We start from the raw sequence: 21966 nt of genomic DNA, 5'->3' as shown, positions 1-21966 counted from the left end.
CCTTAGCCACGTGAGATGTGAGTTCAGTGAATTTCAAGCAATTGGGCTGCAACATGGAGGACTGCTTAAAAATTTTCTAAAAGCCACCAAACCTTACGTCACCGTTTCCATTATACACCCACTTTCTTATGGTTTCATAACTTGGCTGTTTCAACTTGTGGCTGAAGTCACCCTGGACACTTTAGCAAGTGACACCCCTCGTAAACCCTGAAAATAAGCAGGTTGGCCTCCTTTCCTTGGGCACTGGGATCTGATATAAATACCACATGTGTGACCATGTTCCAGCTAAGCCAAGTGAAGTATGGGTGCGTTCAGTATGAACATTCTTGCCTTTGGACATCTGAGGCTTCATCTCACTTGCAGTAAGAGCTGAGTTCTGGCTCCTACCAGGGCACGTGCCCCATGCTTTTCCAATTCATTGAGCCTCATGTTCTTCCAATTAATTGTGCCTGATGACCACCCTTGACTGCACCACCCAGGCGGGCAGGCTCTCGGACTGCAGCCACGACACTGAGCTGTGATCCTTGCCATACACTTCTCCACCCCTCCCCGTTGCTGCCTGTCATCCACTCATCACATGAAGTCCAGAGATCCCCCTGAGCACGGTGGCAGGGAAGACCCTATCTCTCCTCCAGCTCTGGACAGTGCTTGTGAGTCCTGCAGGATGAAGCAGATAAAGTATCCAGACCAAAAAAAAAAGCAGCAAAACTTCTGGAAGAGCTGAAAGTTGCTAAAAAAAAAAAAAAAGAGTCTGCACCCAGTTGCTAAATGTATCTCTGCACAGAGCAAACAAACACCAAACACTGCAGGTAGAGGAGGTCTCACAGGAAACCACTGACGTCAACCACATACGGTTCCTCAGGAAGCCAAAAATGCACAGGGACATGCATTTCAGTAATGCTATTAAAAATGCATAAGCACCAGTGCACAGATTTTTAGATCCTCTTGAAATCCAAAGGCAGGGCAGCAGCACAATGCAGTGCTCGCTGAAGCAGATTCCTACATCCACCATGCCTCACTGTACCATTTACCTGCCCAGCTGCACAAGTACCTCTTCAAACTGCTCACGGCTCAGTTCATAGGTTTTTCTTTTACTCTTTATAATCTGCTCTTTCACCAAAGACAGCTTGAGCACACTTCATTTGTCACCACAAAGTAAACAACAGAAGAAACTCAGCTCTGTAAGTATAGCATCTACAAACAACCACCAGCTGATAATTAATCCCTACCTATTCTGAAAATTAACTCTCATTACTCAAAATACGTTCTTGCAAAACCTTCAACTGAGAAAATTCAGTTTACTGACACAAGAGGAAATATGGCAGCGAGATAAATCCAGACAGTCAGCTGAGCAGAGCTTCTGCTGGCTGCTTGAGACTGTACCTGCTGCTTGCTGGTGGACATCAGCAAATGGCTTGGGAGGAAAAGGTTTAAAAAGTGCGCAGGAGGCGAAGGGAGGGAGGCAGGGGACAAGGCTGGTGAGGGGATCTTTTGCACAGAAGGAGTAAGTGTGGTAAGAGGGGAACTGTCCACCAAGGATCTCGTTTTGCATGGCTAACTGTAGCAGAGCTTCTATACCTTAAGGTAGGTGGAGGATACTCAAACCCCCTTCCCTTTCCCTCTTCTCACACCAAAACACAGGCTCTCTGCTAGCCTGAGTCACTCCGGCAGAAACTCCCATGTAAACTCCAGGGATTTTCAGTACCTTTGGAAGGCGTGAACAGTGTCTTAGCTGGAGGCATCAGAAGGAGCCCTGATGCTCTGTGACCTGGCTCAAGGTGGAGACTAAACCCTGGCAGAGCTCCCCAGGGAACAGTGTGCCTGAACCCTGGGACTTTCCCAGCTTCCTGCAGTGCTGGCGGCTCAGGCCGAGATGAGCTGGAGACGCTCAGGAGGCTCAGCTGACACCCAGCTCCGCCTGCCCTGCCTGCTTCCAGCCACCCAGCTCCTGGCTGCAGGCTCTCCCTGCTCCCGGTGCCAGCACCTGGGATGCTGCAGCACGGATCAGGCCCTTGATCCAGCTGGAAAAGCACTTTGATTTCTTTCTGCAAGTTCAGCTTGCAGCCCCCTCAGCTGGCTCCCCTTCCCTGGCCTGATCCAGCACTCAGCCAACCATGTGCTCAGCTGTGAACAGAACATTTCCCCCCCAAAAAAAAGTGAAGTTAAGCAGGAATTTGCAGTTAGGTCAATCAAGAATGTCCTATTTTGTGCTCGTGAACAGGCACTCCCAGCGGCATGGCTGGATGGGCAAGGTCTCCACTGGCAGGGCCAAAACCCAGGTCTAAGTCCCTGCTGTCACTTTATTTTTAACAGTTACAAGAAATGAAACATGGGAAACTATTTCCCCCAGATGACACAACACTGGGAGAACGTGGGCTGAGATTTGTAGAGCAAGAGCTTAACCTTGTGTTTTTCAAATCTCTGCTGCACATTATGTTCACCAGTTGTTCTTGGTTTGTATAACAGCCCATCTGGAATCGTGTCCTGACTGCAAAAAACATCTCCCAGACAAACATTTGCTGAAATTGGTAAGAACTGCAATTTGATTGCAAAGTTACCCTCTCAGAGCTGCATTTCCCATGGTATTTTTTCATTGGAAGTTAACTGATGAGCTAGGCTGGAAAAACTTAATCATCAGCATGGCTCCATGTTCAGAACACTCCACTTTGTAAGGGTCCTCTCCAAAGCCTGCAGCACCCCACAGTCTTCACATCCATGAAGAACCAAGCTGCATTTGTTTGTTAAAACCAAAGGTGGCAAAGTACAAGGCACCACAATGACAGGCCAGAGGAAAAAAAGCTGAAGTTGCTTTGCAGTTTATCTTCAAGCAACAGCATTTACAGCCCAGGAGTTGTGAGACAACGTTGGCACAGGAGCACCCGAGCAGTGGCAGCAAGTTCTGGAGGTAAAAAAATCAGCAAAGATTTGGTCTGTATTCCACAGTTGCTCCTCATCCCGTGTCCACACCAAGGGGTGGTGGATGAAAGATCTTTGGCCCAAAGCACAGTCATCCACCGAGATGTGCCTCTTAATTCCCTAACTCCCCGTCCTGAGCCCAGGGGCTCTTCTGCGTGAGCCAGTGGATGCCCACCATGTTCAGGATTAAGTGAGCACCTTCAAGACTTAAAATTGTGTCACCTGAACACCTAGATCACCAGTCTGGTACCTAAGGTCCCTATAAATCATTCAAGATAAGCTCCATAAATACCCATCCCCTGTAGATCTCCCTAAGAACCATGCCTGGCTTGATGGGCTCGGGAGCTCCAGCACATCGAGCTGACACCGCTCCCTGCCTGCCTCTAACATGTGTTACCAGGTTTATCCAGCCAACACTGCCAAGTGCACTGGCAGTCTCAGGGGGTGATGCTGCACCTGGAGGTCACCGAGGGCTTCTAAGTGCAATCCAAGACTTGACTGACAGACCAAACCAAGTCTCCTGAGGTCCTTCTCCTTTCACCAGTGGATTCGTAAACACGCAGTTCCCGAGCATGGGTGAGTGGCACCCTTGGGGTGAGCATATTCTCAGAGTACCTGGCCAACAGCAGAAGCCCAGCAGCTGGAGCAGAGGGGAATCTGGTGGACACAGAAAGCCACAAAGCCTGGTGCCAGCCGACGGGCACAGCAGACCCACCAGGCAAAACCCACCTGCAAGCGGGCGGGCAGTGCGGTGAAGGCAGAGCTGCCATGGCAGGGGCAGCACAGGGCTCCTCTCTCAGCACTGCCGAGCAGAGAAGGAAGGTGGCCTGTCCCCTGGCTTGCTCCTGCTGAACTCCACATCCAGGCTCTGGGATGGATGAGAGGAAAGGTGGTGGAGGAGGAGAGGAGGCCCAGGGTGGCTGCAGAGCCACGCTCAGCAGGGAGGTCAGTGCAAGCGGCGCGGCAGCCGCGGCACCGTCTCGTTTGTCCCTCTGCATTTCTTAATGAACCAGGACCTTAATGAAGTGGAGAGCAAAGAAGGAGACAGCAGGTGGCAGGAGTTAGCTGCAGCTGGCGCGGGCAAGCTGCTAAGGGGACGACGCTTGCTTTGGACCTGTGGAAAGATGTGATTTCAACACAGCAAGGAGCAGAGGAAATACGCAACGCAAGGCAGGAGAAATCTGCTCGACTGTAAAACATCGGGTTTCATGCGTCACTCTGCAAAACAAAGAACATTAATAAGAGCAAACCCCGACTGTTCAAATTCCGTAGTTTTACAGTAACGACCACAATTTCTCTGCATTAAAAACTACTGCAGCCCTTTATCACAGAGGGAAAGTCCAGCCAAGCCTCTGCAGGCAGAGCGATCCCTGCTGCGGGACTTGCCATCGATGGGGGCAGCTCCCTGCAGCGTGTGCGGGGACCTGTTCCCATCAAACCAGTCCTAAATCAGTCCTAAACCGGCCCTGCTCCTTCCCGCAGCACAGCAGCGCCCTCACATGAGAACGCAGCAGCTGCCAAGGTGTCCTGACACAAGATGCAGCCTCCAACTTATCCAGCAATTCAGCTTTTGAGCTCTTGGATCCACCTCTGCAAGGGGGTCTTGGCACAAAACTTTTTGGTGGAGTACCAGTAAGGAAGAGACTGCATCAGGAACACGTTTTCCTTGGCTTAGCATTGCCTGCCAGCAGCCTTGGAGTGGGCCAAGTTTTGGCATAAAAACTGAAAAACAGGATTGCACCACGATTTTGATGTAATTCGGAGTCATTTGAATAGTCACTGCAAGTCAAAGGGTTACCAGGAGAGCTACGCAGCCCCCCAGTTTGCTTCTAGAGCTGCAATGCAAAACACAGACACGCTCCAGTCTGTCAAACCAGGCAGGCTTGTGTGTTTTTTTGTTTATGTTACAAATTTACACTTCTCCTGAGGATGACAGAACCGACTCCACCAGAGGGCTTACCATCTGCTTTGCCTTCCCAGGCTCATTCCTGAGGGCATTCCTCCTTCTAACTGCAGCACCACCTTTACCACGGTACCAAAGATGTTTCCCAACCACAGTGCTTCAGGAAGTCTGGACAGACTCTGCTTGTTACCAAGATCCTCCCGCAATCATTAGAGCCCTGCTTGTCACCAAGATGTTCAGCTGGGTGTTTAACACCATTAGCAGTGAAAAATACTGTTTCTTACATCTTCAGACCCACGCAGGCACAAAACTGCTTCTCACTGCCCTCTCGTTTTGTGCACTTGTTTCCCATTATCAGAACAGCTTGCTGCTTTTCCCAAATCATCTTTTACATGGAAAGTCTGTGGCTTGAAGCCACTTAATGAAAGGGGATGGGACACTCAGCAGGCACGCTGGAGCTGAGCACCAGCAGCCCACGCAGAGCTCCTAGCACCTAGTATTGGTGGTTTGTTTTCCTCTTTCCAACCTTCTCACACTAAGGGGAACGTCATCTTGCTCTCAGGGGCCTCTCAGGAGTGTTCAGATCCCTCTGCCAGGTTTGCCCCTTATGTGACTTCAAACTCTTTATGATCTGTAGAGCCTAAACATTCATGCCACCAAACTCTACAGTCCCTCCGTGGATCTCAGCTGCCTGGCACAGAAAACCCAGTAATGCTTACTTAAATGTTTCTAATGTAAACTGTCATCTGCTGCTACACATTACTAAGCCTCCCTGTGTATGGCAAAGCAAAAATCTATGCTCATTTCAGCAGGTTATCTCTGAATATGGAAGTTCACTCTTCCTAGCAGCTCTCTTGTGCAAGGGGTACCATGGAGGCAGAGTAACCCCAGCCCCCTGCCATGGCCTGCAGCCTGTCTGCCATCCCACAGGATGGGGCCAGGAATCAGCTTGCCTTCTGCTTACAGACTGCTTTGACTCACAGGCTGAGAGTTTAAGGCAGAGAGCTGGTGGTGCTCCCCTTGGAGCCCAGCTCCACCTTCAGCCCCACTCCAAGGTACCAACACCTGCACACAGCCAGAGCCCCTGCCCAGCACAACTCACCAGCAGTGCCCCAGGGAGGTTTGCTCGTGGTTTGCACAGCAGCAAACATCAGCTCAGCTCCCAGCTTGGCACAAGCACTGTTGGGTTGTGAAGGATGGTCCAAGGTGCTCATTCAGTTTTTTAAAGCCCTAGTCACAACAAGGAAGCCACGGTGCTACCTGCTTCTTCAGTGGCTGTGGCAACCACTGCCTGAAACTCACCATCTTGTACATCAGGTCCTTGAACCTTTTCTTGTTGCCATTCACTCACCAGCACTGGTGAAAGCCACCAGGCTCCAGAGCCATCATGTGTGTCTGCACTGGTGAAAGCCACCAGGCTCCAGAGCCATCATGTGTGCCTAAGGACAGGACACAGCACCACCCTGAGCCAGCTGCAGCCTCGCACTGTTCCCCAACATCACCAGGAGATGGTTGGAAAAGTACAGGAGGGAGGTAAAAAGGAGCTTGGATTTTCTTCTAGCATGGAGGGTTCCAAGAAATCTAATCCTTTTCATGTTTACTACAGATAAGTAGCTTGACGTTATCCCGTAACAAGCTAACATCATGTGGCTCTTTAAGTCTCCCAGAGAAGAAATCCTGAATTCTATAAACCAGTTGTTATTTTTCCAAATGCACATCCTGGGCTACTTCATCATCTTGCTATGGTTCACTGCCATTAATCTCTGGAAAATGCAAGGCAGAGTCATAGACCAGACACCCTCCCTATTTTTACTTTCAGAGCTTGTAAATGCAGTTGGGTGTGAGCGTGATCACTCTCAGCCCAGGCAGCAAGGCCACTTCCTACAGGCTTTTTTCTTTTTCCTCCTGAAAATATTCTAGCTGGCAACCAAGGGAAAAGCTGCTTTTCTCCCCCACCCCGAGGGTGTTTCTGCCCCGCACCACTCACAGCTCCTCGGGACCAAGCCTACTCTGGGCCACAGGCTGGGCTTTAGCTGGGCTGAAGGACCCAAGAATGACCATCATCTCCCTGCAGGAAGCTGCTGGATGGGCAGACCCAGATCTGTGGCTGGTGGCACAGGTGGCACAGGTGGCACAGGTGGCAGAGGGACAGCTCAGTGCTCCTCAGCTGACACTGGCTGGATTTCGGCATCACCTGCTCTGCGAACGGAGCTGTTCTGCAGCACAGATGTTTACATTCCAGTGACAGGATAGTATTTATCCCAGCCTGGCCTGGCTGCTCTGCTCTGTTCAGTGTCAGTTCAGCTTTTACAGCTGCATTTGAGCACCATAACGTTTTACAGACTCTCTTCCCCAATACACAAGACCTGGACGCTGCCTCCCGTGGAGGAAGCTGCCCGTGGTGGCCTGTCTCATAGGATGGGGGCCCTGGTGCAGGGCTGCAGCTGAGCCTGGTGCCTTCTGGTGGGGCTCCAGGACATATTCCAGCATTTCTACCTACAGACAAGTCCCGTTCCCTCCCCAGAACCTGCCTGGTGCAGGGGTAATTCCACCCAGCAAGTGGGTAGACAGGGTCCAGCTTTCCCCTCCCCCCAGGATATTACTGGTAACGAAAGGGGAACTGCAGCCATCCAGTGCACTTTTATCAATGCATCTGAAAGTATCTCAAGTACATATTTTAAGTGCAAGCCACCCTTAACGCTCCCCCCAACGCATCTAGTGCACTAATGGCAAACACAAGGCAGCAGCACGAGCCTCAGGGGGCCCATACAGCACAAAACCTCTGCTTCCAGCACGTAGGAAAATGTTCCCGTATCTGTCCGGAACCGGAGCATCAGGAGGCTGCTGGCCAGAATCATGGCTTATTTCATCCTGACCTTCAAAAGAGGATCACCTGGCACGGCTCCAGCAGGCACTTCTGCCTGTTCCAAACAGGCTGGCGAGCCCAGGGTGAGCTGCTCTGCTCGGCCGTGACGCCCGGCGCGGCCACCGAGGCCTCGGCCACAGACCCCCCCAGTCCTGCCCTGCCGCCAGCCCAGCCTGCAGACAGGACTGCAGAGACACTCACTTTGGACAGAGACCACAGATTTTTTCCGTGTTACCTGGCTGATCTGAACTGGGAGGACAGGCAGCACTGGAGCAAGATGATTTACAACTTTTCTGCACTCGTGTTTTGAAAGTACCTCAGCCCATCCCTCCACAGCACCCAGAAGTCCAACAGTGGATGCGGGGAAAGCTGAGAAATGCACCAGGCCTTCCACTTGATTCACAAAACAGTCATTTTTGGATGTATCTCCATAATTGGCCTTTGTGTTCCTGGCCAGCAAAAAGACAATTCAATGTCCTAAGATGGTATCAGATTATTAAACCCTTTGGAGACTCAGCCCTCCCAAAAACAAGTAATCTGGTTGGGTACATTTCAGCAAAATTGTGCTCACTTCACAGGCTTCAAATCTCTGTACTCTTCATCTTTTAGATCAATAGGAAAAGACACTGCTCAACAGTGTCTCAACTGCTACTGCCCAACTACCTCACAACAGGCAACGTGCAGTCCAAGGGCAATCAAAATATCAGGGTCTTGGTGGGAAGGCCAGAGGGGCCCAGCTCATTCATCCTGCTGAACCCCCCACGGCAGGATGATGCTTCCATGCGTGTGCTGGGGGCAAAGGCCACATGAGGAGATGAGAACTTGATGCTGAAGGACAAGGCTGGCACAAGAACAAATGGGTATAAAATGGACACGAATAAACCAATGCTGGAAATCAGAGGAAAAATTTGCCTCGAGAGCAGACAGATCACTGAACAGCTTTCCTGTGGGAGTGATGGGGGTAAACACCAACTTGATGTTATTACTGGTGGGATTAACAGCATAATTGATGACAACATTGCAGGATGGAGCCTGGTGGTGTAGGAAGCTCATCCCACCACTGGCACTCAGGCTCTGCCTCTGAGGGACTCAGGGGGGACCCCCAGCCCAGCTCCCTGGGAGGGAGCCCACGTGTCCCCACTGGTGACTCACCATGGATCAGCCCTTTCCCACTGAACATCCATCCACTCTAGAGACACACTTACTTGGGGGATGTCACAGGGACACAGCAGGATGAGCTGCTGGGTAAGGGGTCTCTCTGCCCCCTTCCTGCAGGAGGAAGGCAGAAAGCCTCCCACCAAACCCTTCTCTCCTGCTCCCAAGCCCAAGCCCAGCCACCAGAGCAGGCACCAGCACAGCAGAAACAAGGGGCTGGTGTCAAAAGCACGTGCCACCATCCCACATGAGACACCTCTGGCATTGCCTCTGCCACCGTGTGCCATCTGCTGGCATGCACAATCCACTATTTCCATACATTTGCATTTTTCCTAATGATAGTGAGCTGGGAGGGACACCTGAGAGCAGCCTCAGCAGTGACACGCTCTGCCTGCCCACACTCCCTCCCTTCCTCCTCAGGCTGTTTGAAAACACAAGAGGGAAAAAGAGGGTGAATTCAAAACACCGATTTCTATTTTCTGCTATTCAGTCACATGCTCTGGAATGAGCTTTAATAATTCTGGACAGCAAACTGGATTTAGCAGAAGGAAAACCTTCTACAACATGGAGAAGAGACAGAAATGGTGGGCAGCAAGAGCAAAACCTTCTACAGGAGTGACTACAGGCCCCAAAAGCCAGGCAGGGCAAAAGCTTTTGCAGCATTTTCCGTGCAGTTTATGCCAACTGGTGAGCTCATACAGTAAAAACAAGGCCCCAGACTTTCCAGGTGTGGCAGAGCTCAGGATGTTTGTCCCTGCAGGCCTGCCAGCTATTGATAGCAAAGCACTGACTTAGGAAGGAGACAAACATCATTACCCATCACACATTATATCCGTTACCCGGTTGGTTTTTTTCTTTAACCTTTCTAGTATCCTTCCAGCTTCCTTCTTCATCCCAAACAAGTCTTCCAAACCCTGGTGTCTGCACAAGCCAGCCCTGCTGCAGGTGCCCAGATGGACACAGTTCTCATCCCAGCTCTCCTCTTCCCAAGGCAGCACAGGAGTCTCAGCTCCAGACCTGGCTCCCATCATGCAGCAGAAAGTCCCAGCTTGCTGCTTCCTCTACACAGTTTCACAACCATTTTGTGACTTCTCCAGCATGTTTGTGCCTGCAACAGTCTGCATTTTCTGATTGCCACATTATCTCCTTGCTCAAGTCCTACCTCAGCTCATCATCTTGCCATGAAGCCCTTCAGAAAAGCTCCTGCACAGCCTCCTCACGCCTTGCATCTCAACCAGCTCCTCTGTGCTGCCTTTCTAAAAACCTCTTGGGAAGGAACTACTTCTCTGCTGTGAAAGCAGACAGTGTCCAGCTGGCACCCAAACATTATTTAATAACACTATTATTTTCTCTAGACCTCCAAGTCATCCCAGGACCCACTTCAGGGCTCATTCTGAACTTCTTTTAATCAGTGATCCCTCAGAAGCTCTGCTTCATGTTGAAAATCACTTGCTGGAAATCACAATTTTGGAGCCACTTCCTACAAATCATAAAGCTAGACTGAGAGAGAGATGTGGGAACACAGAGCAAGATCCACAGCAGCCCCCAACTAGGAATATGTATTAAATGCAGCTGTAAGTCATCAAGCCCAGTGATAGCAACCAGTGCAGCCACAAACACTTGGAGATTAGGAAGAAATGTTAGCAGAGTATGTGCTACAATGGATTACCATTTAATAATGCAGAAGGTGAAGATTTCAGTGTGAATAAGCATGAATGTGTAGGCATGGCACAAAATCATTATATCTGATTGCACTCGAAGACTCACATCATCATAGTAAAAGCTTTGTTCCTGAGCTAATAGAATTTAGACATAATGGGTTATTTTCTAGTATTCACAAAGGTTGGTACTGAGCTAATGAAGAGCGAGCAGGCAGAGGTAATCAATGCTCAAAATGGGGCCATTTTGAAAAAAAAAAAACAACAACCCAGAGAAAATGTGTGAAAAGCCTCTATGCTGGAAAAGCTGAAGATAGTAAGCACAGGTGTGCTGTTCCACTGGCGTTATTCGACTCGTGAAACCCAGGAGAGGAAACACTTTAAAGGAGAGAGGAGCTGCTGAAAGCCCTGGGGGGGGGGCTGCATGGCCCTGGGGCAGCAGGCAGGGCAGGCAGGGCAGCAGCAGAGGGTCTGGCACCCTGCACACAGCCTGGGCCCCAGGGATGCTGGAGCACTGAGCAGCCACCCCTGCCCACAGCAGCCCCTCCCAGGGGTATGTGCTCAATCCCAGTTTTCAGATCAAGCATTCCATAAGGTGCAGACCTGAGCACTGAACCAGGAGGGGTTAACCCTTGCTCTGCTTGCAGAAATGCTGCACGTGCTAGATTGCTGCTAGCCATCTCATTTCAGTCACAATTAGCCAGTTTAAACTCAGATTAAATCCCAGCAGGAGACTGGAAGGAGAGGGCACCAAGCCCACCTCCTCCCACCCCAGCTCAGGTATCCACCTTCTCCAGCCCAAACCAAGATACAGTCTTGGAAACTGCTCCCCTTCTTCTCTGTGCTTTTGCTGAACTCCAGCTGAAATCCAGCTCCTTCCTTCCTTCAAGCTCTGAGCTTGCAGGTTAGGAAACCTTTCTGCAGATGTGTCGATGTGTCTGGAACTGGACAATGGCCAAGAAACCAATCAGTCCAGGGGTGAGCAGGACAGCGTGCTGTCTGCCTGCCAGCCACCAGGGGTGTCTGGAAAAGATCAAGATTGCAGAGCCAGGGTGGGAGACAAACAACGGGTATTCCCTTTACACCACTCAGCCAGAAGGAAATGTGACAGGCTGTATTAATAACCTGGCATCACCCAGCAAAGCATCTGACCAGAGGGAACATCAAATGCCACGCAGATATTGAGGGCTTGACGGCAAGTCATGTGAAGAGCAAACAAGATAGCTGGGTGGCACGAGATGCAACCAGGGAACAAAACCCTAATGTCAAGATCTTTTTGTGCTGAGAGGAGTCAGCCCTACATGGCTGGTGGTTTTTGCTTTCTGCCAAGGTGCTGCTTTAATTGGGCAAGGGAGACTGTTGGGTGTAGTTGATAACGCAGAGCAGAGAGGAACATGGCAGGTGCCAGGCTGAGGAGCCACGTAGAAGTCACCCTGCTTAAGTAAGTGCAAAGATTTATGAGGGGTAGGAACACATCTCACTCGTTATGGCTTTTGCTGCACTATTGTATGAAACGTTCTCCGTGACTTAATCTACCAACACAACCTGCTGTTCACCAGCCACACACTGAAACCAAACTCTGTCTGAATTTATACTCGTAGGCTCCACTAGTCTCAGAAAGCAAAGCCAGAATTAACTCCCACTCCTTTTAATTTCTTTGGGTGAGGTGGAAGCAAAATGCCACCAACCACTGAGGCGGACTGAGAACATAACCACGGACGTGCTGGTGGATCTCACCCCTGCTGGGACTGTCCCACACACTGGCCTGGTGGAAGCAGGACCCAGCACTGCTGCCTTAACTACACACTGCTCTTACCTGCATGGCAAGGGCAGGTCCTGCGAGGGCTGATGGAGCCAAGTCCTCTCTGGGAGCAGGGGCTGAAACCCAGAGTGCCTCCAGGTGCCTACTGGGCGCCTCCAGGACATCAAAAGTTGGCCTGACTCCTTAATTACAGTGGGGACCCAGAAGGCTTCTCCAGCAAATTTGCGATGTAGAAAATTTGAGCAAGCAGAACTGAGTTACTGACTTGAATTTAATTAGATGGGTTAGTAAACACCAGTACTTCCTCACAGCAGTACCATCCTCAGAATGCTCCTTCCTAGACTCTTGTAGCAGCTCCATAATCATCTGAAAAGCATCTTTAGTACTTGAACCTCTTTCCAGCATAAAGACAGTTCAATAGCAGCATTCAAGCCTAGAGTAGCTGGACTGGCTGCACTCTGTCTCCACAAGGGCATGAAACTCTTGCTGCAGCCTAAGAAAGAAAAATCACTTAGCACAAATAAGGTCTCTTTTTAAAACCACTGATTAAATAGATATTCACAAGCTAGAGCACAATGGCTTTGATGGAGTCCTTGCAACCCATTACATAAATCCTCATTCATGCCCATAAGAGCTTTTCCTTTCCTTTTTTAATAACAGGAGAGAAAATGCAGCCATGTAAAAGATAAAAAATTGCATAAAAATGCATGACTGGTAAAGTTCATGACTTAGAGAAGAAGAGAGAAGCAGAATGGCCCTTCAGGAGGTGGAGAGGCACGTGCCAGAGGGACTTGGTGACATGGAATGGCCAAGCACAATGGTCCCTGGACCTGTGGGGCAAACCCTCTGCCTTGCTTCTGGCACACGAGGGACCCGTTTGTGCCTGCTATGGGTGGTGGGCTTCTTGCCAAACCCTGTGCAGTCCGTAGCACAGTCATCCTGCACAACCAGGCAGGACACAGCTTCTTCTCTTGGATTTGCTGGCCCAGGACACTCCATTGAGACAAGCTGTGTTCCCACTTCACACTCACTGGCTGTGGACAGCACGCAGAACCAACCACTTATCTTCTGCTCCTCAGATGTCAGAAAGGGCTAAAAAGAACCATTTGTTTAGGAGACTGATGGGGTGTCAGTCCCAGACCTGGACTCAGATCACAAAAGAGACAAGTACTTAACCCTCCAGCTGCTGCTGTGCACCTTCCTCTGGTCTGCAAGGCACAGCTCAGCCAGCAAAACCAGGACCTGACTTCACTGGTGTCACTCTCTGTGTCAGTTCATTCCTTTCCTCCTGACCTCATCCAGCTCTTGGTGACGTGTGTGGGGATTTTGCTTTAGCAGGAGGAGAGATGATTTACAGGAAATCCCTGACTGCACTTCCTCCAGCTGCCTTCCACCTCTTTCCCTTGGTGTTTGTGTGGTAAAGCTTCTGAAGGCTCAGCCCACCCAGGAGCAGCCCTGATGCCATTCAAGTGTTCCATGGGCTTACTGAGCTGAGCAGGGTCACAGAAGAGCAGGGGACAGGGAGTCATTGATCCCAGGGCTGGACTCCATACACTGGGTAAGGGGCTTGCAGCTGGGATGGCTTCCACGGGCAGGGAACAGGGATCAGAGTGTCTGAGGACACGGGGAGTGGGACAGACTGCAGCACTTACTGGGAAGTTCATCTCACCCACTTTTTAAATCATTCCCACCTGAGTCGATACTCTGTCCCCCATGGAAGCAGGGAAGCAATTACATGCTACAGAAACATTCAGGTCCAGAAATCTGGAAGAAGCTTTGTGGCTCCCTGCATCCCCTGCTGCTGCAGAATACACTGGACCATCTCCTCCATAAACTTAGTGGGATTTCTCCTGAGTATTCAGTTTCTGCAAATTTCCAGCACTTCTCCCCAGCTGCACCAGTGGAGATGCCCTGGGGTGCTGCAGACCAGCAGGCACTGCTCCACCACCAGGTCCCACCTAGAGTGATGGACCTAAGACAGACCCATTTCACCACAGCCTTCTTCGTTGCAATTAACCTCTCCTTCCAAACCATCTTTACACATCTCTTCCTAGGCTAAAGAAGTGATAAAAATGGCAAAGAAATGTCAAAACACAACATATAATGAAGAGGAAAACGAAGTAATTTATGATCAGCGTAAAAACAACAGACAGCATAAGATAACTGAACAATAAAATGTGATGTAGAGCTTTTCAGGAGCCTTCCTAGCTCACCCTTTGTGTAACCTTTGAAACTTTCTGGCTGTGCTGAGTTCTAAGGAATAGATTATAAATATAAGGATGCAACTTTCTTTCCGAAGAGAGATGAAATGTAAGAAATGTCTCTAGCAGGGAGCTGGCTTCCCTAACTAGCAGGGAGCACCATCACAGCTCACTCCTCCCATGTGTGAAGGGGGAATTTTGGGCCCAAATTCTGCAGACCCATGGAGTTGCTGCCCTGCTGGCACCCAGCAGAGCTCTGGCTGCCCACAGCACTTGTGGCAAGATCCAACAGGTCTAGTGCTTTGTTTTGATTTTTAATCTACAGCCTTGGAATCACTGCAAAATACATCCAGCACCAAATTCCCCAACTCTGCAGGGAAGCTGCTTCTTGCTCCATCTCCTCTCTGGTCAGATTATGCCAAAATGTGCTGGATCTGCTCCTGCAGGTGACAAAACTGCCAAGAACACTTTGGTTGGGAAGCTCCCTGTCTACACACCCAAATGTACTTCTTGGATGTGCTGTGGCCCAGCACCTCCAAAGGTGGTCCCTACCTCCAAACAAACAATTGTACCCCAACATTTCAGCTGGGCAGCAGCAGTGGTGGGAACATGATGCCCTGTACAGGGATCCAGATCTTTTGATGCCAACACTGTTCCTACCCTGTGCATCAATGTGTGACAACGCTGAGACAATTCCCCTGGTGTTCAAGAGCCACAAGTGGAGCACAAGGATTCAGGCTTAGAAGCACAGCAGGGAATCAAAATGATACTCAAGTGAATCCTGCTGTCTTGGTTTCCTTTCACCTAAAGTCATTGCCAACAGGCTCTGGCTGCTGTGACCAGAAGAAGCCAGGTACTGGGTAGAAGTAGGTCCAGTTCCAGTAGATGGCACCTGGCACTCCTCTTGTCCACAAAGGACAGCTGTTCTCTTGATGTTTGTCAACAGTTCCAGAGATACTCCCAGAGAATGTCACCAGGGATGGATTCCAGGCTGCTTGGTGCTGAGGGCTGGAGAGCATCATGAAGTGTACCGGGAGCCTTCTCCCGTGGCACCAGGAGGTCTGGGCAGCCCTCCTGAGCTGCTGAAGCCACTGGGGTGAGCTGGCCCATGCAGAGATGAGTGCAGGAGACCCACAGCTAGCCGAAAATGAAAAAAATACCTGAAATATTAATTCTGAATATATTTTTGGTGATGATTTCCTCTGCTGGTGTGAATCACAACATGTGAGGCACTGCTGTATCAGGTCCTTGCAGGGCTCAGGGTGAGCCCTGTCTGTGCAGTCCCCAGATGTCCAATCCAGCTGTGTTGGCACGTGCAGGTGGGAGATGAAGGAGCCATTTGGAAGTTTAACCCCAGGTATCCTGCACCTATGGATTCCTGCATATGGGAACATGCATATGGGAACATCTAGGCACAGCAATGATTTGATGGACTGAGACCTCAGGGAGGTGACCTTCCAGAACAGGTATAGGGTTCCCCCCATGGTTTCTGGAGATGCAGAACACAAAACCAAATATTGCCTGTATCCAAAGAGGATCTGTAGTAACAGGGAGGAAGTTGGTGTCAAACAGCGAGACAAACAGCATTCACATGCTGCTAGGAAGGGGTTCACCAGGCTGGGAATGCTGCCCAAGAGCTCCAGCCCAGGTCCAAAGAGGTGTGCCAGGGCCAGCAGCATCCCCAGGCTCCCCATGCCAGGCTCCCACGGCAGGGAGACCCCTGAGAGGGTTTAACATTCACTTTCCTTTTTTTAGGAAAAAAAGTTCTTGCCAAGAACCCGTCTCGCTCTTGCAGAGCAGTGGTGTGGCTTTTGCTGTGAGAAAAACCTACAAATGAGCACTTGGCAGAGGAAGGCTGTTTATGAAAACAAGTATGAGTTGGGGGAGGACTTGGGTGGCAGCACATGCTCCCGAAAAGCCTGTGGATCTCATCCCCCTCCGGGGACAGCCAGCAGTTGGCAGGCAATGAGGACAACTCCTCCCACGGTTACAGATTCAGCCCCTCTCCCACCCAAGAAACCACGAGCCATGGACTTTCCCCTCCTACCAGTGTCCAGGACTGGCTGATTCTACCCCAAATATTTGTTTGTAAACTTAGGAACCAGTGAATGACACACTAAACCGCTTTGCAACAAAAGGTGAAGTTTGTGCAACGACATCTAGGAAGCTGCCTTGCTGCTAAAGTCAAAGGAAATTAATATAAACAAGGTAAGATTTAATCTCTTAGTTCTTCTCGCATTAAGTCATCCTGAGGACTTAATTTTAAAATACAGAAGTGTTCTGAGAATATTTTGTAATTACAAACCAATAAGAAAAACCATCCAGGAGGAATAATTACATAATTTCTAGATGAACTCACTGCTTAGAAGAGCTCAGAGCCTAGAAGAGCAGTAATAAATAGCTCCTCATATCGTTCCTGTTGCTGCGGCTGATGACTCACCACTGTTCCTGGGACCATATCCCAGAATAGTCATGCCACTCTGTGTACTGCATACAAAATGAGCCATGAGGGACTTACTATTAAATGAAACAGATTTAGGGTTTTAGGATTCATGTGGTCATGTCATAAAAATGAAAGCTGTTACATATTTTACTTGGATGCAGTGAATTTTAGATCTCCAACCTGAAGGTGTCTGCTCTTGTCAGGCAGGATCAGCATCTGCTGCAGGGGTTTTGTTTGGGATTTTCAGTGAGCACCAGAAGTCCATGAGAACCGCAGGGCAGATCCCCAGGGAAGCCACGTGAGGCACTGGCAGCAGGACAGGACAGAGGAAGGACTTCCCCCACCCGACTTCCCAACCCCACTTCCAAACCTGTTCTTTCACCTTCTGCTGTTTGTGCACATCTCCAGGTGTGTCTGCATCCTTTACCTTCACAACATGTTCACTGCAAACAACATTAGGAACATCCAAAGTCTACTTTTTGGTTGAATAAAACCCTCTCCTTGTGGATTGTAAAACAACCTCGTGTGTATTATCAGTTAAAACACTTATTTTTCAATCCCCAAGCAACACCCAGTTTTGAGCGTTCAACAAAATATTATCAAGATGCTCTCACCTCCGGGTACTCCCTTCTATCCTTCTTACTTGAACTACACCTTCCCATTTTGCCAGCCACTAATTCTCCAGGCTTTCCCCTATTTTTATTCTATGTTGGCTCCTCCAGAGAACTCCCTTGGTGTCCTCTAGAAAAGCACACAACATGACAGATCATCTTTTCTTGTCTCTGCAGCAACCCTGCACCAGCCAGGGAACCGCCGCCGCATCCCCGTGGGCACTCGGGGAGCTGGCCTTGCTCCCTCCTCTTTCCTGCCAGGAGTTTGGGCCCTTTGGGCACGAGCTGTTCTGGGAGCCAGGGTGGAAAACACGACAAACCATTGAAATGACACATAGTGGGGTTCTTTTGTTGTTTGGTTGTTGTTTTTTTTTTCAAACTAGGTTCAGGGTTGTTGGAGGTCAAGAGGTCGCAGGAACAAGCGGGAGGCGGCACGATGCGCCTCGTCCATCCAGCTCCTGCAGGTCTCCCCCCAGCTGTGTCGTGCTCAATCTGCCTCATTTTCTGCTTTAAACCCTGAACTCCTAATAACTGCTGTGACTTCCTTGGAAATACGTCAGCTGCTGCCCTAGATACTGAGACAGCTACACCAAACCATCCTCTCCAGACTGCAGCTTATTTCTCCCGTTATTCTCAGCATCGTCTGGTTCACCCTCATTTTGCCCTTCCAGCCACCCTGCCTGGACGACCACCATGCTACTGCCCACCCTTCCCATTCTCCTTGACTAATCTGTAGAAAACCAAGTATTTATCTGCCAGTTTTTCAGCTGCCAGACAAGAAGAGTTTTGCTCATTTCCCTGCAGATCCACATTCCTCCAGGCCAGGTAATAACAGGCTCCCTGAAGCAGCCTGTCCGTGGAGGATCTTCCTGCTGCTCCCCAGACCGCCCACTCACATCCTTAGCTAACAGCCAATTTTCGGGCTGTATGAGACCTCTCCCACCTCATGAGAGTCAACTTGAATACCCAAAGTTATATTTCATGCTCTCTAAAAGCCAAATATGTGCTGTCTATCAAATTCAGTTCCTCTCCTAATTCTCTTACTTCTATAAACAAACCCACCAATCACATCTGCTGCGCTTTGCTCATGCTTGTGCTTTTGACAGTGGGCCAAGCCACTGAAATCAGAAGAGCTTCTGAGGCAGGGTAGGCAATACCATAGATGATGCTTTAAATGGGGCAAACCTGCTTTTAACAAGGATAGGTTTTAATCCTGTGGAAGCAATTGCCTAGACTACTGCCTGGACACTTTTACCAACACATTCTGTATTATATTGTGTCCAACTCTGGAGCCCCCAACACAAGAAGGACAAGGAGCTCCTGGAGCGAGTCCATAGGAGGCCATAAAGATGATTCATGGGATGAAGATTTCTGTTAGCTCCAAATGTCCTAGTCTGTAAGGCAAGCTCTGGGCACTGAGCTGTTACAGAGAACACCACAACGAAAAATGGGCTTGAAATCTGGATCCTGCTGAAGCATAAGTGAAGTGGGGCTCCTACTGACCTGGGTTTTGTTACAGGAGGAAATTCTTCACTCTGAGGGTGGTGAGACCCTGGCCCAGGTTGCCCAGAGAAGCTGTGGCTGCCCCATCCCTGGCAGTGTTGAAGGGCAGGTTGGATGGGGCTTGGAGCAGCCTGGGCTGCTGGGAGGTGTCCCTGCCCATGCAGGGGGTTGGATCTCAATGGTCTTATAAGGTCCTATCCAACGCAAACCACTCTGTGGTTCTATGATATACAAGGAATTTTAGAGGTAAAATGACTCTTTTTAAACACCTTCCATCGCTTGTGATTTACAGTCCTGCCCTCCTGAGAACAGCTCCACATCAGCAAGGAACCCATCCCTATAACTTACTCCCTTTGCTGATGTGAAAAGTGGAGCAACTTTTCCAGAGGCCACAAAACATTCCCCTCAAGCTGCTTCTGCTCTGCACAGAACAAAGCCAGGGGCACCCTGTGCAGGAGCACCCTGGCTGACATGATGCCCAGAGCAGGATGGAGGGACCCTGGGCACTGCCCTCTGCTCCCCAGGTCCAAAGCTCAGCCTAAATTTAACCCTGAAGCCTAAACAAAGGATTTTTCTCTATGCAATCCCATCCTTGCTGACATTCAGGGCAGCAGAGGATTGGAATGATAGCCCTGGTATCTATTCCTCACCTAGATGAGGTTCATCAGAAGAACTTTTTAAAAGCAGTGAGGTGGGATTCAAAATCTTTCTCCCCACATTGCAAAACCAAACGTAGAATCATTATCCAGCTCCCGTTTCCATCAGTTCTGTCTGGGACTATTGAGGGATGTCAGTGCCTGGCTGCCACCTCCATCCATGCCCTGGTCACCCTCTGGGTCACAGCAAGCCATCTTCTCTTCATCATTTTGAGGGCAACCACATATAAAAGAAAAAATTCTGAAGCTTTTCATGCAGAAGACAAAAAGACCTCGTTGCATGTAATCTAACAATGCCAATAACATGTTTCATTTTTCTGAGTGGTGTAAAATGATATTCTAAACTGGCTGAACTACAGTAAAAAGAGCCTGGTGTGTTACCTCCAGAAGAACAAAGAGCATCCATCTGAGTGGAGGTGCCTGGATCTCTCAGCAAGGCCAGGTTATAATGAGCCACACTTGGTTTCAGCAGATCTGTCTGACATAGCAGGAGCATCACACACCTCAAAACTGCAGCTGGACCCAGCAAAACTATTAAAATGCTGCACGATGGCCCTATTCCTAATAAGCAGCTTCAGGCAGATGAGGCTGTGTAGCAGGTGACAGCAGGTCTTCTCCTGCAATCCCACCTCACTCCAGCTTCCCCTTTCTCAGCAGTTTTACAGTCTTTGTCCTAATCACAGATGATCCCTGATGCTTCTTATAATTGCAGTTTTATTCAAATGCTAACTTGATAAAGGATGTGAAAACAGAACAAAACAGGGAAGGTTTTCTGAGAGAAAAGCCTCATTTTTTCCCTTGTGAATTAGCTCCCAGTGAGGCAGCCCCATAAATCATCCACGTTCTGCTACCAGAGCTCACACCTCCATGTCCACCCAGCCCACACCCCAGCCTGGCCTGAGGACACAGCAGGGACTTCTCCAGACCATGAATCCTTTACACAGCCCCTGTTTGCATCTGTAGAATCACTTCAGAGTGATGCTGCTGCTTCCTTAACAGCACATCTCTACATTTAGGTGTCAAAAAGGTGTTTTAAAAAGGAAATTTCTTCCAAAGGGAAGGATCCCTGCTGCTGCAAGAAACCCCAGCAGCCTGACCCGCCCGCTGCCGCTGCACCAGGGATCAGCCTCTCTGCTTGCTTTTCGTTATTTCATTTCCATGCAAGTTGAGTGGCCGTGGTGGGCTGGTGTGAAACCTCCCTGTGACGTCAATGGGCTGGTGAGCTCAGAGCTCAGTGAGACCAGAGAGACCAGAGAGACCAGAGAGACCAGAGCTCCAGAGCCACCGCAGCCGCCTGCCCGCAGGGCCCCCAGCTCAGCAACACCCCCCCCCCCCCAGCACAGCAGCTCCTGCCCCCACAACTGCAAACCATCCCCAGGACATGGAGGATGAGATTCTGCTCTTCTTCGTGGTGTGCAGCACAATTAACAACGGAAATGGTATGAAAAGCTGCAGGTGGCAAATGTATTAAAGCGCTGAAGCTCTTTGCTAAATTCTGGAAGTTTAATTGTTTTATTCTAAAGAAAAAAAAAAAAGAAAAAAAGAAATTCCCAAGCAACCAAAGTGTGGCTTGGTTTATAAAGGGATTTAATAATCCTTTTACAGGATATCCCCACTCCCCCTCCCAGGATACTTGTATGGTTCTGTTGCTTTTTTTGTGTAGCTCTCACTATAAATTCTAGCAAGAAAAGCCTTTAATAGCAGTTTATGTTTGTAGCTTTCTTTCTTTCTTTTTTTTTTTTAAGGCAAGCATATGAAAATGTGTTAATTCTATCAATCTGTTAAACAGGAAAACAAACTCAGTAAGAAACTGACCCAACATGATGAATTCCTGCTGTGCTGTGAAGCCTCATGTGCTCGTTTCACCCGTCTCACCTTGGGTTTATCAAGGAATTGTCCCAGCTCGTCCAGCCCTTCTCATCTGAAATATAAAACCTGGCTGCGTGAGCCCAGGACAGCTGCAGACCCAGGCAGCACCTCCTGAGCCACCATGGAGCAGGTGGCCAGGACAAGGCCAAGGGAAGATGTTGGGAGGAACAGGTGTCAGTGGTGGACGTGTGATGGTGGCCAGGACCAGATCACAGGATATAGCTGCAATAGCAGGGAAGTCGGGGAGAATCATGTAGGAAGAAATAAAATTATCTTAACTCTCTGTAGCACAATTAAAAATAATGTCTCAAGCTTCATGTCTTAGGCTGAGAGAGTTGGGGTGTTCAGCCTGGAGAAGAGAAGGCTCCAGGGAGACCTTAGAGCACCTTCCAGTGCCTGAAGGGGCTGCAGGAAAGCTGAGGA

At 49.5% G+C, this 21966-nt stretch overlaps 1 protein-coding gene across 3 annotated transcripts in view; it reads right to left on the bottom strand.

Moving 5' to 3' along the window:
• The window catches only part of PDE4B (phosphodiesterase 4B), a 202054-nt gene that overhangs the window by 60190 nt on the left and 119898 nt on the right, over nucleotides 1-21966 (bottom strand). The window lies entirely within an intron of this gene.

The sequence above is a fragment of the Apus apus genome, chromosome 7 (genome assembly GCF_020740795.1).
Source record: "Apus apus isolate bApuApu2 chromosome 7, bApuApu2.pri.cur, whole genome shotgun sequence".
Classification (NCBI taxonomy): domain Eukaryota; kingdom Metazoa; phylum Chordata; class Aves; order Apodiformes; family Apodidae; genus Apus; species Apus apus.
The sequence above is the reverse complement of the archived record's forward strand: the minus strand, read 5'-3'. Positions and strand labels throughout refer to the sequence as shown.